The sequence below is a fragment of the Eleutherodactylus coqui genome, chromosome 8, assembly GCF_035609145.1.
Source record: "Eleutherodactylus coqui strain aEleCoq1 chromosome 8, aEleCoq1.hap1, whole genome shotgun sequence".
Taxonomy (NCBI): Eukaryota; Metazoa; Chordata; class Amphibia; order Anura; family Eleutherodactylidae; genus Eleutherodactylus; species Eleutherodactylus coqui.
The window spans coordinates 54,219,998-54,237,447 of NC_089844.1; the positions used below are offsets into that span (position 1 = coordinate 54,219,998).

Below are 17,450 nucleotides of genomic sequence, written 5' to 3' on the forward strand. Positions count from 1 at the left end.
AGCTTCTTTTAGATTTGCTCTTTTTTAATACAATAAATGTCTCCTCTCCAGCTGTGAGTTGCAGGGACATGGGCATGATTAATAGGAAAAGACCCCTTTAAAAACATATATTTTTTTTTTTCGCTATTTTCATTTTTAACCTCCCCCCTTATAAAAAATCAAAACTTTTTTATGTAACCATCCACGGTAGATGTCTGAGGGTTTGTTTTTTGTGGGACGAGTTGTATTTTTCAATGGTAGTATTTAATGTACCATATAATGTACTGAAAAACTTAAAAATAAATTCTAAGTGGAGTGAAAAAAACTAAATTCTGCCTTCTTTGGGGGGGGGGGGCTGTTCTTGTTTCTACAGTGTACACATTGCAGTAAAGATAACTTTATTGTTTGGGTCAGTACAATTACTATTACATCAAAATTATATTGTTTCTTTTTGCTGTACTACTATTAACATTATATGTGCATACAAATATTCATGCCTCTTTGGATCTATTCCATTTAGGCCTGAAGAAGAACCCTGCATTGGTTCGGAAGCTCGTTATTACATCATGTATTTTTAATAGCCATTAACCCTTTGCAATCCAATTTTGGATTTAGGGTTTCCTAGGGGGCTTTCTCTTTCTGCCATTATACAAGGGCGCCATCTGCTGGCTAGAGCCAGTACTGCTGTATGGGACATGCTGGAGAGGCCCCCGACAACAGAGCGGCCAGTAATATACAGTAAGAATACCCTGCCGGCCATCTTCCGACATTGGAGCTGTACAGTCTTCAATCAGAATGTCTTCAGACATCAGACAGAGGATTGGAAAGAGTAAAAAGGTATTCTATCTACAAGATTACGTGGTTTCTCTTGCTGGGAACAATCACGTTGTTGCAAAATTTGCATCTTTTCTGCTTACATTTATAAGATCCTGCTGGTAGGGTAGATGGAATACTAATTTGGGAATAGGAGGGATGGTGTCTCTTAAAAACGGGTTGCTTTTAAGTGTTTCCCAATGTTTGTTAAAAATTTTCTTAAGGCTTGCATGTTGGCTGTTGAAATTTTTAATGAAAGAAGTAATTCAGAGAGGCACAAACAGTCTAGGTATATAACCTACCCTTCACAGACTAGACTACGTAAAATACATTTTATTGGGTATTCTATTAAAACCATAAACACTATAGGGCACAGATTGCCTTCTAGGAATATCGGGATAGGTAGTCTCGTTTCCTAGATAGCATTAACAAACATGACGTAAAACGTACAAAGAATGAAAGAAGATTTTTAATGAAAGAAGATTTCATATTGGACTTGTCCTTATCTTTTTATGTTTTCTGGGTAGAAACCTCATTTAGTGCCTAGGAGTAAGCTGTTTCAACAAGGGTCCTGGGGTAGCCTTTCGCCGCAAACCTTCTTTTTAGGACATCAGATTGTTCAATATCAGTGATGGCGAACCTTTTAGAGACAGAGTGCCCAAACTGCAATCCAAAACCCACTTATTTATCGCAAAGTGCCAACACGTCAGGGGGCGGGGCTTATCACGACGTATGCTTTTTATCTCCATCTTTCTTAAAAGGACAAGGCTGCTTCAAAATAGACTGGTTGCAGATTTTGACTGCTTTTGGATGTGGAAACAATGGGGAATTTGCCACGGAAATTTCCACTGAGGACACTTTGCAGCATTTCTGCCTCATGTAAACATATCCCAGGAGTGATAGTGACCCCCCAGAGTGGCCCCAGTGGTAATAGGGACCCCCTAGAGTGACCCCAGTGGTAATAGTCACCCCCTCAGAGTGGCCCCAGAGTTAATAGTGACCCCACCCAAAGAGGCATCAGCGGTAACAGTGACCCCCATAGCGGCTTCAGCGGTAATAGTGACCTCCACAGTGGCTTAGGTGCTAATAGTGACCATCCATAGTGGCCCCAGCGGTAATAGTGACCCCCAGAGTGGCTTCAGCAGTAATAGTGACCCCCCCCCCCCCCCCCAGAGCAGCTTCAGCAGTAATAGTGACCGCCCAAGAGCAGCTTCAGCGGTAATAGTGACCCCCCCCCCGAGCGACTTCAGCGGTAATAGTGACCTCCCAGAGTGGTTTTAGTGGTTTTAGTGGTTATAGTGACCCCCCCACAGCAGCCCCAGCGGTTATAGTGACATCCCATAGCGGCTCCCAGTAGTAACAGTTACATCCCACAGCGGCCTCAGTAGTAATAGTGACACCCTACAGCGGCTCCAGTGGTAATAGTGACATCCCACAATGGCACAGTAGTAATAGTGACATCCCACAGTGGCCCCAGTAGTAATAGTGACATCGCACAGTGGCCCCAGTAGTAATAGTGACATTCCACAGTGGCCCCAGCAGTAATAGTGACACCCCACAGTGGCCCCAGTAGTAATAGTGACAACCCACAGCGGCCCCAGTGGTAATAGGGACATCCCACAGCAGCCCCAGTAGTAATATTGACATCCCACAGTGGCCCCAATGGTAAAAGTGACATCCCACAGCAGCCCCAGTAGTAATAGTGACATCCTACAGCAGCCCCTGCAGTAATAGCGCCCCCCTTGAGACCCATATACTTATCCCCCTCTTCTGCTCAGCGCTGCTGCAGGCGCTGATCCTAGGTGCACATTGTGACGTCAGTGTGTGTTGCCAGATGCCTCCTTCCTTGGTTATGTGGAACCAAGTAGGAGGCGTCAGGGGAGGGGGGAGGAGGATCCCAGCTGTACACTGACGTCACAGTGTGTGAGCGGCCGACGGAGGCGCGTGCCAGCAGGGAGGGATCTGGGTGTCGCCTCTGGCACACATGCCATAGGTTCGCCAACACTGTTCTATATAGATATTTGTATTAGTACAATTTCTCCATATTCATTGGAACTGGCCATACGAGATGTTTTGTTTCAAATTCCAGACATGACTGCTCGGGAGGTTAAGGTGACTATTCATGTCAACTTGCTTGAAAAAGGTTTTAGTCTGGAGATTATTATTTTTCACATAGATGTCTAGATCCAAAAACATATTAGCTTTTGCATTAAAAGTGCGAGTACATTCCAGACCTGTCATTTAGATTAAAATCCTTAATGAACAAGATTAAATCGGATAGATTGCTATTCCAAACGAAAAAAATGTCATCTATAAAACGTCTATATAGTTTAATACGTGTGTCTCGGATCTTCCTTTCATAGACTCCCATATACAAGTTGGCGCATGATAGGGCAAATTTGGTCCCCATGGCTGTTCCCTTCACTTGGAAGTAAAACGACTCCTCATATTTGAAGTAGTTGTTTTCCAAAATAAATTTTACTACAGTTAGTAAGAACGTTTTTTGATGAGGCAGCATCAAAGGATCTTTATCTAAATGCAACTTAATCGCTTCTAAACACTTCTCATGGGGTATGTTGGAGTACAACGACTTGAAATCCTGTGTAACTAGAACATAGGAGGCATTCTAAGAGATGGCTTGTGTCCCTCAGATATGAAGGAAGTGTCAGGACGTACCGGTTTAGGTGAGTATCGATAAATTCTGATAAATGGCTGCTACTTGAGTCGATGCCCGATATTATCGGTTGTCCGGGTGGGTTGATTGGGTCCTTGTGTAATTTAGGAAGGAAATAAAAGCAAGGTGTTTCTGGAGTGGATATCCAAATAAAATTATTTATCAGTTTTCTCCTAATGCCTTTTCCAATAGAATGTATAGATTTTTCTGGATCGTTTGGCCCGGATTAGAAATCAACTTCATGTAATAGTCAGTGTCGCTTACTATATTTGCGTTCCAATTGCCTCAAACGCTTCCTGGTGTATTGATACAATGCGGGGACGTTGTTGAGAGCTGTCAGCAACGCAATGACACCAATACACTTCTTTTTGGAACGCACATTTTGCGTTCTGATTAATCCTCTTCCTTAGGCCCAATGCCCAAATTCCGCAGCGAGATTCCGCACGTAATTTCCGCCGTTGCATGCTGCCATAGGATTGCATGCGTGCACGCAATCCTCTGCAGACAGCCGCAATTTTGATTGCGGAAAATCCGTGCGGTAACAGTGTAAGCCGTGTACCGGGGTGGGCTCCCCAGGATACAGCGAAGTCACAAACAAGAAAACGACTCTGACACCAGTTCAGGTGCAAACCGAATTTTACTAAAGCCCTGTGGCCCACGTGACCACAAACAATGGGTAACCCAACAAAACTCACATACACTCAGCCAGATGGCTGAGGCCCTTGTGCTGTACAGCGCTGTACTCCCCAAAGGGCGCTACTATAATAGACTATGCTTTTACCTAATGGGCAGACCTAAATAAACGGGCCCCTTGTTACCTATTAATACCGATACTCAGGAACAAAGGAAAGGGAGAGTGATCTGAGTATCGGCGGTGCAGCACAACAGCTTGCAGACTTAACAACACTGACTCTATCCCCCCAAACCCAATACAATAAGGGACACGTATAAAGAACAGCGGCTATATAGCCAGGTGAATGTTCTCCAGAAGCTTCTTACTGACGGCTGAAGTGTGGCCTGACACGGTCCATAACCCTACCTAATCTAACTACAGGCCAAATTGCAGTCCTAAGTAACTTGGCGACAAAATATGGTGTCTTGCGTGCATGTAGACCGGTCTGCTGTATGATCAGCCAAAGAGTCCAGACGGATGAGGGGCTCCTCCAGAAAAGTGTGCGGTACCGCAGAGAGCCGTTACTCACTTCCTCAGCGGCATCCAGTATTGTCCACACAATATCCAGTCTCGCTCCGGTTGTTCAGCAACATCCCCGGCAGTAAGTCTTCTCCCATCCAGTGGGCATCTGGTCAAAATCTGAATCTGCTGCAGCTCCAGTCCCTTCAGGATACGACCTCCTTCCCTCTTCCGTAGCGCCACTCAGATGGCTCTCTCGACCAACTGTCCCTTCACAGTGTACGCACGCTTTTTATTTTCTCTCCTCCCGTGCGCACGCTGTAACCAGGCAACGGGTGCTCCAATCACAGGCTACCATGGTCCTGTCACCTCACAGCTTGACCAAAATCTTTTCTGCAGAACAGTGACCTCATGTGGACAAATAATAAAACACACAGTAGTGGACTATTTACAGTAACAAGAACAATGTACACATATTGGAGGCTGTCTCACCCTTTCACAACAGTGGCATGTCCTATGTGGCATATTCCAACAGTGGTTGAAGCGCTGGCTCTACTCTGCGCATGTGCAGCTGTGCACCAGCCAACATATCACAGAGCAGAGAGAGAAGACGCTGGATGGGTAAGCAAGAGGTCACTGCAGGGGCACAGGTCGCATCTCGCTGCGAGAATCTCGCAGTCGGAATTCAACCGTCCGTGTGCATGAGGCCTTATAATGCAGGGACTTTGTTAGGAGCCACCAGAGATGTAATGACGTCAGTGCGTTTCCCTTTGGAACGCACGCTATGCGTTCCAATGACTCCATCGCAAGTCATATGACACACGACAGCCCCTTTGACGTCCATCGCAAGTCATGTGACACGCGACGGCCCCTTTGACGTCATCAAATGACACTGAGATACCACTAAACAACAACGAGAAAGATTGTTAGTACATCCCATATATATATACTGATGTGACTATATGTTTTTATACTTGAAAAAGGCCTACCTAAGGCTGAAATGCGTTGCCTTCCATCTGTTACTGTGTTTCTTCTGAAATAAATTAAAAAATGAAGCACCTTTGGGTCCAAAGATAACTTCTCTCAGCTGCATATACATGCTGCAGGGGGGGGGGGGACTCATGGAGAGATCCCCCCCAAACCAGTAAGTGATGTTTTTTACATTACATGTGCATATATGTAACATCTCATATGTATATATATGTTTTCTCATGTGATCTGTCTCAAATCTTCCATTGAGCATAACGCCTTTTCTTTTTCTGTTTGCGTTCACCACCCTGGATTGCTGTATACACCTTCCAGTGTTTGGGCTGTTTTGTCTCCATCATGCTGTGGAAAAAGGACTTTTGGAGCAGCTCACCTCCTGATTTCAGCCATTGGCGTATGTACGACTCTCTGATCTCTCTTTATTTTAATTTTTTCAATAATTAATAAAACTGATTTTTCCTTCTTTTTTATCCCCATAGGGGACAAGAACTTACAGTGGTTTGATTGGTCTTGCAGTATAATGTAACACCATAATATTACATCATACTTAGATCTGACAGGCAATCTATCAAGCCACGCCACAGGCATGGTTTGATGACCACAATCTGCAGTGGCAGCCCTGGGGGCTTTCAGCTGCCCCCCGTCTGCCATAGCAACTGTACAGCACCCTGCAATTTCATCACAGGGGGGACATTCTGAGCCCCTAACCATTATTTGGGACATTTAAATGCCGCTGTCAGAATTGACAGCAGCATTTAAAGGGTTGACAGCTCTGATCAACAGTGGAGCTGTTGCAGACGGGTGTTGAAACAGCCGGCACCTGCATTATATGAAGCGGGATCAACCTCTGAACCCCCTCCATACAAACCCCGAACCTCCAAGATGTAAATGTCTGTCTTGGAACGTTAAGGGTTTAATTTCAAGGTGAAAGCAATTCAACACAAAAGATTTACCTTGATTACAATTATTCCAGCTCGTCCAAGTGGTGAAGAAACTTTGATTAAAAGCACATGGGTTTCCGTAGGAGCTCTAGACTTAGAAGGGTATTTTAATTTAAGATTATTAGTAGAGATGCTTCATTTTTTATTTTGGAGTCATTGGAAAATCTAGTAGCAAATGTGGACTTACTCCTTTAAGGAGGGTGTTATCTTAATCCGAGCCCTCTTCATCTTTTGGCATAGTCTAGCAATATCTCAAAAACTTTGTGATATGAGGAGTATGGTGTGACACATGGCAAGCCAAGGGGAATGAGTGATGAGAGACAAACAATGACAGCGGAGGAATAAGAGTTTGGTAATTCTCACATCCTAAGGGAATGATCATTTACTTTCATGACTCATTTCATGCAATTCAATACATTTTCTCCCGGCCAATGATGGCACAGGGTGTAAATCACTGCTGCGATGTGAACTCTCAAGTAAGCGAATGATGAGCGATATTTGATATTATTGGCTTTAAACACAGCAATATCACTGATCAACTAGAACACTTGTGGCAGAAGTAGATACATTAACCCTTTCCAATCCACTGTCTGACGTCTAAAGACATTATGATTTAAGGCTGTACAGCTCTGATGTTGGAAGACGGCCATCCGGGTTCTCTTACTGTATATTGCCAGCCTCTCTGCTGTCCGAGCCTATCGAATGTGTCACCTCATGCAGTACTGGCTTTAGCCAGCAGATAGCGCCGTTGTATAACAGCAGAAAAAGAGTAAGCCCCCTAGGAAAACCAGGATACAAATTGGATTGGAAAGGGTTAAGGTTTTTTCTTTTTAATCCAGAAGTGTCTTTGTATACATCTTGTCTTGTAATATAACGATGAGGAACTCAATCCGTATCTGTGGAACTTTACATTATATACTGTTCATACTACATGCAAAAAATAGCCGCTGCAGACATACAAACACCGCGGATGTTGAACGGCATCATAAAGTAGATGTAAATACTAAGTGCCACAAAGAATCTGTTCCTTGTGAAGTCAAAGTAATTACTTTCCATTGTGAAGGTCTGCAGAGCCCTGTTGGCTCCTAATAGATTACTAACGGCTCATATGAATAGATTCTGACAGAAGTGATTAGGCAATTGCCTTTAGTCTACATTAATATACTGAGAGAGCATTTCTCCCATCTGTACCTAGTTATAATATCACCTTTTCAATTTACAGGAAGAGCTGAATAAATGGAAATCTTGATAAGGTGGGGTTCTCGGGGACTTTTAACCCCTTCTATAGAATTCAAGACAAGCAGAGGGACATTTTATTAGTCATACAAAAACTTTGCTGCTTGTTCAAGCAATCAGGTAACCCTGTCGTGTTAGATGTTTTTATACGCTTTTGTACGGCGTGAATATGAAGGATATATGTGGAACTGTGCGGCTAATTACTTGTGTTGCTACAATGTATCCAAATAAAGCAACTTTGCTTGATTAAAAATACCATTTAGTATTTTCAGCCTCTTATTGCGGTATAAGGCTCCCATTGTCTTCAAAGGAGCCTCCCAGACAGCCGCTAGATCAGTTTCAGGGCTTATTCAGACGAGTGTCATTTTAGGGCTCAGACAGCCACACTTTAGCCACGTTAAAACAGCGCGGCTATCTAAGCATTAAATTGAGTGACGTGCTTATGGCTGCTATTACTGTGTTTCCCCGAAAATAAGACAGTGTCATATTAATTTTTGTTCAAAAAGGTTTACCTTTTTGACATGTATAGCTGCCTGGACATTATTTAAATTGACTTTTTTGAATTAACTGTTAGCAGGGTTTAATTTTGGAGTAGGGCTTATATTTCAAGCATCCTCAAAAAGCCTGAAAAATCATTTTCCACCCTCAAAAATTCTGGAAAATCATGCTATGTCTTATTTTCAGGGTATGTCTTATTTTCAGGGAAACAGGGTAGCAAGTATGCCACTCCCTCTCCCTTTGCAGGCCGGCTCTCATTGGAGTCTGTAGGAGCCACCAGCACTGTGCTGTCAAATGATCAGACATGTCTTATCTTTCAACAGAGAGAAATCTTGGTGTAAAAAAAAATCTTTTAACGTGCCATTTTTTTCGGCTCATCAAAAAATTATCCATCTGAAAGAACCCATAGGAAACCATAGGTTCTTTTAGATGTGCTTTTTTGACGCACCTGCGTAGCATCAAAAAGCCGCTCGTGTGAAATAGGCCTCAGGGCTCCCACACGCTTGCGTTTTTTTTAACAGGAATGTCAATGGGACTTTGTAATGTTAAAAACTAGAGATGAGCGAGCACCAAAATGCTCGGGTGCTCGTTACTCGAGTCGAACTTTCAGTGATGCTCGAGAGTTCGTTTCGAGTAACGAACCCCATTGAAGTCAATGGGCGACTCGAGCATTTTTGTATATCGCCGATGCTCGCTAAGGTTTTCATTTGTGAAAACCTGGGAAATTCAAGAAAGTGATGGGAACGACACACCAACGGATAGGGCAGGCAAGGGGCTACATGTTGGGCTGCATCTCAAGTTCCCAGGTCCCACTATTAACCCCTTAGTGACGGAGCTTTTTTGCTTTTTTCCATTTTTGTTTTTTCCTACTCCCTTTTAAAAAATCGTATCTCCTTAATTTATCCATCGACGTCACTGTATGTGGGCTTGTTTTTTGCGGGATGAGTTGTATTTTTCAATGGCACTATTTATTGTACCATATAATTTACTGAAAAACTTTTAAAAAATTCTTAGCGGAGAGAAATGGAAAAAAAACGACATTCCACCATCTTTCGGTGCATCCTGTTTCTACAGCACACAAATTGCAACACAAACGACCTGATATTTTTATTCTATGGGTCAGTACGATTACTACGATACCAAAATTGTATAGTATTTTTTTTTCTGTAGTACTTTAATTTTTTTTTTTAAGATATTTAATTTATTTCAATTATTTTCTGCGGTCATTTTGTACACTCAATAACTTTTTAATTTTTTTGTCGACGTAGTTGAGCAAGGGCTCATTTTTTACGGGATGTCCTGATGTTTCCGATAGTATCAATTTGGAATACATACAACTTTTTGATCGCTTTTTATTGCGTTTTTTCTGGGAGACAGGGTAACTAAAAAAGTGTATTTCTGGCGTTCTTTATTTTTTTTTTCAGACGATCTTCACTGTGCGGGAAAAATAATGCACAACTTTGATAGATCGGACTTTTACGTACGCGGCGATACCAAATACATATTTTTATTTTATGATTTAGATTTTTTAATAATGGATATGGCAAAAGGGGGGGGGGTGATTTAAACTTTTATAACTTTTTTTTTTAACAATTAAAAAAACTTTATTGATTATTTTTTTTACATTACTTTGAAGTCCCCCTGGGGGACTTTAACATGCGATGCTTTGATCGCTCCTGCAGTATGACGTAATGCTATAGCATTACGTCATACTGCTTTTTTACAGGCAGTCTTTCAAGCCACCCTGTGTGGATGGCTTGATAGGCAGTCTGCTAAGGCAGCCCTGGGGCCATTCATTAGGCCCCCGGCTGCCATGACACCTGCACGGCTCCGCCGATCTCACGGGGGGGCCGTGCGCTACCTCCGAACAGCGTTCGGGGGATTTAAATGCCGCTGTCAGAATTGGCAGAGGCATTTAAAGGGTTAATAGCCGCGATCGGCCGAATGGCCGAGCGCAGCTATTGCCCGCGGGTGTCAGCTGTAATAAACGTAGGACGTAGTTTTACGATAGGGCCGTCACTAAGGGGTTAAGCCACAATAGTGGCAAGAGTGAGACCCCCCCCCCCCGCACTGTCAGCATAAAGATCGTTCTCCTCTGCCACAGCTGTAACAACTGTGGCAGAGAAGAACGATGTTAGCCCATTGAATTCAATGGAGCCGGCAATACAGCAGGTTCCACTGAAAGCAATGGGCTGCCGGCGATCGCGGGATGAATTGTCGGGAAGGGCTTAAATATATAAGCCCTTCCCTGCATTAGAAAAAAAACGCAAGGGTGTGGAAGACCTCAGCCAGCATAAAAATCCTCAGTGGCTCGTTTACTTGTCCTTACTAGAGCAATTGCCTTTAGCGAGTATACTCGCTCATCTCTAGTCCTTACGTTTAAACACTCTCCGCTCAGTGTTTCACATAAAATGTATGGTTTGGTCTGGAGTTAGCCAGTAGAGTAAGGCAGGGTTCACACAGGTCGGATTTGCCGGCGTTTCGCCGTGGCAGATCCGCCCGCGGCAAATCCGCCCGCGGCCGCTAATCTCGGGATTAGCCAGCCATGCGGACGAGATTTCTCAGAAATCTCGTCCACACGGGACGGCTAATCCGCTGCGGTAAATCCGGCTGAAACCGCAGCTGTGGCCGCCGCAGCCGCGGTTTCAAAAGCAGCATGTCTATTTACCTTTTCTTTTCAGTTTCTTTTCGTCGCGGCCGTGCTCTCCTCATTGGGAGTGCCTGCCGCAATGGAAAAGCAAGCGGCCGGGCCAATTCAAAGCCGCCGCGGCGGTTCTCCTGGCGGACATCTCGCGGTTTTTGCTGCGGCCAAACCGCTAGATTTCCGACGGGAATACGCCAAGTGTGAACCCAGCCTAAAGCGTGATTGTTCTCAATGAGAGAAACCAAGTAATCTTGTAGATATGATACTTTTTAATGGCGAACAAAAATACATGACGTTACAGTGAGCTTTCGGGATATCGCCCCCTTCGTCAGGCTAATGAAAGATACTAGGTTGGGTGGCGCATAAATATAACATACAAGTGCAGAGGGGAAGGGGGGGCACCCCTCTTGATCTAAATAAATGTTCACACACAGAAATGTATGAACATTTATTTAGATCAAGAAGGGTGCCCCCCCCCCTCCCGTCTGCATCTGTATGTTATAATTATGTGCCATCCAAACCAGTTCCATTTGCTCGTCCACCCATTTAAATGAGAATCGGCTCATGTAAAAGGAGCATTAAGCAAAGGGAACAATAGTTTTTAGATGGCTTAAGATAAGTTAACTTGTCGCAGAAACAGATAAGTTATTTAGTACCTGCCCGCTCGAGACGGAAGGTTCGGGTGCTGGCGCGGGGGAGCGGTGAGTAGCGGTAGTCAGCAGGGGGGAGCGCAGGGGGGGGAGAGAGGGAGAGAGAGATCTCCCCTCCGTTCCACCCCGCTCTGCCCTGCAGCTCCCTGCCCGCTGCCGGCACCCGAATGCACTTTTTGGTGCGGTTACTTGAGAAAGGCTCCCTATTGTAAAGCCGAAACGCGTTGCATATTGCATAATAAAACAGTCAGCTTCATTCTTGGGATGCTTCCATCTTCAAACACGTCTGCGATCTTACATGTTGTCTGGGATCAGGGGTGCCATTCACCAGGCACCCCTGTGAAGTAAATTTGGATCTTGCTTTCTCTTCCACTTCTTAACCTATTACTTATTAGAGCGCTGGTAATTTTTTGCCTTCTATTGTTTACCTTTACTTTCCGGTGTGCCTGCGCCTACTGGATTTACCATGACGCTCTCCCTGAAGGGATACCGCACCTGACTGGCTTATTCGCTAGTGTCCTGAAGCTTTCCTGGATTGTGACATACTGGCTCCCCCTGCCAGGGGTTGATCCGGTTACGTCGGGTGAGTCTTTATCTTTACAACCCTCCTTATTCTTTAACATCATACACCTGCTCTCTGGAGCGCCACCTGCTGATAACTGTTTTTCTATATCTATATGGATAGATCTGGAGCTATAGGTGAGGTATAGAGGACACATGTAGGTACATAGCTTAATCAAAATAGTCTGGTGGAATTTGGTGCAGAACTGTAAAAATACATACTGGCATGTGACTGCAGCAACCAATCAGTGATCTCAGAAGATACAGGAGGTACTTACTGGCATTACTGAATGCTGTTGCGAATAGTATGGCACATGACTACCAAGACTGCTGATTGGCTGTAGTGGACATGTGCAGCCACAGAACATCATTGTTGCTAGCTTGTAAACAAAGTCTGGAAAGGGACCATCAGAGGTCGTGCAAAATACTAATTCTTATAAAGATAGGATATGCGACTGCAAAGCTCGCATCTAAGGTCTGTGTTGTGAGAAAAGATAGGACCTGACCTATCTTTGGTGCGTGCTGCGCAGCAGTTTCCACTGGCTCCTATTGGAGCAGGAGCCTATGGAAATTCTTGCGCTGGAAAATAAAATTACAAATCATTAGGAGGATTTGTGCCAACCAAAGGAATTCCCAGCTGGTTAAAGTGGGACATTAAAAATGTACTGCCCAGAAGCACATTTTAAATGTCCCGCTGTAAACTAATGTTAGTCCCCGTGGGGATGAGGGGTAGCCCCAAGGGTTCTCTTAATTCTCATGGGGACTTACAGGAATTTACAGTAGGACATTTAAAATGTGCTTCTGGGCAACACATTTAAATGTCCCACTGCAAGCAGTTGGGAAATTCTCCAGCCCCGCTGCTGGGCAATTTCCCAGTGGTGGGCGGCATTAAGGGATTCCCTCCACCTCTCTTCCTATAGCGGGGAGAAAGAGTGAGGTGGGGTTACAGGGCTTTCCCAAGAGTGTGTGAGGAGAGGGCGGGGCTAGAGGGATACACTTCTTGCCTTGCCCCTCTGTCTTTGCTATAGGGCATCCCTGTGAGAAGCCCTATAGCCCTGCCCGCTCTCTCTAGCACCCCCCCCCACTCTCTCTGTGCTATGGGGATACCACTAAGGGACTATGAGGGATTAACCCATAGCAGGGAGAGAGAGAGAGTGTGGCTATGGGTTAATTTCCCATAGACCAGCTCTGTCTCTCCCTGCTATGGGGAAATCTCTCTGGGCTCCTTCACACTGGCGAGAGCGATATATGATTCACCTGGACTGGCACTACAGAATAGAAGTACTTTACATGCAAGTTAAGAGCAACTATTCTAACTACCAGTCCATTTAACAAAGTGTAGGTATGCTGGACTTCAATAATAAGAAGAGCGAGTCAGGAAGCTAAGGAGTTAAGATTGTTTAGACATCATTATAAATCAATTAGTTGGAGCTGAACTGTGACAAACCCCCGAAGTGAAGACAAAAGGAGGGTGCTTCTTCCAGCTCATTTCGTGTTGGGCACTTGTCTATGATAAAACAGGGGTAGAAGATGGAAGTCATAAAGGGAAGTATAGAGTGAGTTAGTGAGCAGTTCAGTCGCAGGAAAGAGAGAGGAGCGTAGATGGACACGGAGGAAGCTGACAGCCATGTGAAGCCCTAACACACAGCTTCTCTTTCTTCTCTGTCCTGCTGTAATTAGAGATGTGTTATGTAAACTTTCAAGAAATACAGTGTTCAACAGCTCATAAATTACCCTGATGCTGAGAGAAACTGTTTGTTTTCTCAAACCTGATGTCCGTTTAAGCCAGCTCTGCTTTTGACTGGACATCAACACAGACGCAAAGCTTCAGACAAGCAGTAGAGAATCTTCATAGGAATTTTGTGAGTACACGAGAAAACTTCAGCACAGTGTTTCATGGTGGCCAATTTATTGTTAGAAGAAAGGGGTATTTTCTCATGGGTTCTCTCTACATAGCTCTCCCTTAGCTAAGACACTGCCTCCCCAAGGCTGGTTTATTTGTGCAAAAAGTGTTAAATTGTGTAAATGCAAGTTGGATATGTAATTTGCTGCGGTTTATTATCATTGCAGACAGCCACATGCCTGAAAGTAAATGGTGGGCCTGTTATTTACTTACATATGTGTGTTAGTTTTATTTAACTATCAAGCGCTATTAATCCAGGCACTGGCATCAGGACCACCTAATTCCATTAGTCATCCAGATCCTGTTGTATACCTTCAATGGTGCACAAGATTACAATAAGCATGTTGCACTCATTGCCACCATGACACGGCTCCTTCTACCACCGAGCCCATTGAAAACATGTGGAAAAACATGTATGCGGCAGCCTCGCAGGGGATTGTGATCTTCTCCTTGAGCAAACACGCAACAAGCAACACGCTGCTCCGGTGAATGGGCAAGTTTCACGCGCATGAAGCTCGGGTCTTCTACGCATTAAAAATTGCCCGTTCACATGATTTTTAGTGCAATATAGACATAGTTTCTTCACACGTGTATACTGCTCTAAAACCACATTTGTGTGAACGAGGCCAGACATGCAGCACAGTGTTTGATTGTAGCCTATGGGTACTTTATTGTAATTTATGTAAGCAAGGGGTCCCTGACTTAGGGCTTAAACAGACAAGCAGGTATCGGAATACATTTGCTCCTGTGCAATTTTGTTTTTGCAGAGATATCAATGGGTTTTAGTCACCGCCATAATCGTGGCATTTCTCGTTCGTCTGTTTAAGGCTTTAGAAACATTGAAAAGCACTTTTCTAGACAAAATCCATTTGATTGGACAACCACTAAAAAAGCTATCGGTGTGTATAACTGTTATAAAGCCATCACAATCAGTCACTACGGTCATGAATAGTACACATTGTAAGAGCAGAATGAGCAGATATTTTTCTTGTTTATTTCCACTCAAGCTTAAGATAGATTCATTTGGGGTTAATAGTCATTTATTTCTTGCTATTCACTTTGTATTTCTCAGTATTGTAATCATTCAATTGGTGCAGCATTATAATCATTATTTGCTGTTGACCGTGATTTTGTAGAAAATTTCTCATTGAAATGGAACGTGTGTAGTGAATTACATTTTAATATCCTAGAGAAGAAGGTAAGAGTTGTTTGCACTGCATAAAGCATTGTCAATTTGGTTACAATCTTATGTAAAGTCAATGTCATTCCTGGCCCCAATCACGTCCAAAGAGGGATTACATTGCCTTTTATCTTATGCTGTGGCTGAATACTAGATTAAATACAACACTTTCATGGATTTATAATTTAGCAATACCAGTAAGGCGCTGCTCACATTTCATTATTGCATCATCATGGCATATATGCTGAACATATTCCAAGGGCCCTATTGACCCAACGTGTCATATTCAGAAATGCTTGATGGCTCCATCATTTCCTGAGACCGTGTGCACTAACTTCCTATGACACTGTCACCATTTATTGAATATAGGTGATAAGTTCAGGGGATGGAAAGGGAGGGGGAAGCAGCGAGATAGAGAGAGGGAAGTGGCGAGAGAGAGGGAAGTGGCGAGGGAGAGGGAAACAGCGAGAGAGAGGGAAGGCGCGAGAGAGCGGGAAGTAGCTAGAGAGAGGGAAGGGGCGAGGGAGAGGGATGTGGTGAGGGAGAGGGAAGCGGCGAGAGAGAGGGAAGCAGTGAGAGAGAGAGGGAAGCAGCCAGAGAAGAAGAAGCGGCAAGAGAGAGAGAGGGTAGCAGGCGAGAGAGAAAGAAGCGGAAAATACACGGTGGCACTCTGAATAATCACCTAACCAAGCAGATTTAGAAGTTCACAGCAACCATTTTTCCAAACATCAGGTCAACCTAGTAATGGAAATAGTCCTATCAGTTGGCACGTCAATGCCCTAATTCTGCTGGATGGGTGATTTCCGGGAAACAAAACTGCTATAGTACAGCCGAGTCATTATTGATGCACTGTTTTTGCTACATCGAGACTGCCTGTTACTACAGTTTCTTGAAAGTTTCTTCAGTAAAGTACTGTTTATGCGTCACCAAGTGGTACTACTTCTTCTTTCCTCCACTACCCCATCTTACCTTACAATACACCACATGTGACCAGTACGATTTTGTGAAACCCCAGCTATCTACAGGTGATATGCATCAGCATGATATGGGGGGCAGCAGCCATTGTGCTTTGATCTCTGTCCATTCGGCTATTGCATAGCTCTGATGAACAGCGGTAGACGCCAAACCAGAAGGCCGGAGTACAGCTATTCATCAGAGCTGCAGAGAAGCTCAAAAGACAGAGAGGAAAGTACCTCACAACAAAACAAAGCCATTGATTTCAGCATGTTTCTCATGCGCTATTCCTACTCATGAGAAAAAATAGGTCCTGCCTAGAGATGAGCGAGCACAAAAATGCTCGGGTGCTCGTTACTCGGGACGAACTTTTCGCGATGTTCGAGGGTTCGTTTCGAGTAACGAACCCCATTGAAGTCAATGGGCGACCCGAGCATTTTTGTATTTCGCCGATGCTCGCTAAGGTTTCCTTGTGTGAAAATCTGGGCAATTCAAGAAAGTGATGGGAACGACACAGCAACGGATAGGGCAGGCGAGGGGCTACATGTTGGGCTGCATCTCAAGTTCACAGGTCCCACTATTAAGCCACAATAGCGGCAAGAGTGGGCCCCCCCCCTCCCAACAACTTTTACTTCTGAAAAGCCCTCATTAGCATGGCATACCTTTGCTAAGCACCACACTACCTCCAACAAAGCACAATCACTGCCTGCATGACACTCCACTGCCACTTCTCCTGGGTTACATCCTGCCCAACCGCCCCCCCTCCCCCCCCACAGTGCACACCAAAGTGTCCCTGCGCAGCCTTCAGCTGCCCTCATGCCACACCACCCTCATGTCTATTTAGAAGTGCGTCTGCCATGAGGAGGAACCACAGGCACACACTGCAGAGGGTTGGCACGGCTAGGCAGCGACCCTCTTTAAAAGGGGCGGGGCGATAGCCCACAATGCTGTACAGAAGCAATGAGAAATAGAATCCTGTGCCACCGCCATCAGGAGCTGCACACGTGGGCATAGCAATGGGGAACCTATGTGCCACACACTATTCATTCTGTCAAGGTGTCTCTGCATGCCCCAGTCAGACCGGGCTTTTTAATTCATAGACACAGGCAGGTACAACTCCCTATTGTGAAGTCCCTGTCGACCGACAGCATGGGTGGCTCCCTGGAACCCACCGGCGATACACAAAAATATCCCATTGCATTGCCCAACACAGCTGAGGTAGTAATGTTGTGCTTAATGCAGGTGGGCTTCGGCCCACACTGCATGCCCCAGTCAGACTGGGGTTCTTTACAAGTGGA

At 44.6% G+C, this 17,450-nt stretch overlaps 1 long non-coding RNA gene across 1 annotated transcript in view; it reads left to right on the forward strand.

Annotated features, from left to right (window-relative positions):
- LOC136577476 (uncharacterized) overlaps positions 1-7,831 on the forward strand; it is a 30,904-nt gene extending 23,073 nt beyond the window's left edge. Inside the window, exons 2-3 of the long non-coding RNA XR_010786481.1 lie at positions 5,901-5,979; positions 7,749-7,831. This is a non-coding gene — a long non-coding RNA (uncharacterized lncRNA). The remainder of the gene's footprint in view (positions 1-5,900; positions 5,980-7,748) is intronic.
- The last annotated feature ends 9,619 nt before the right edge of the window (positions 7,832-17,450 follow it).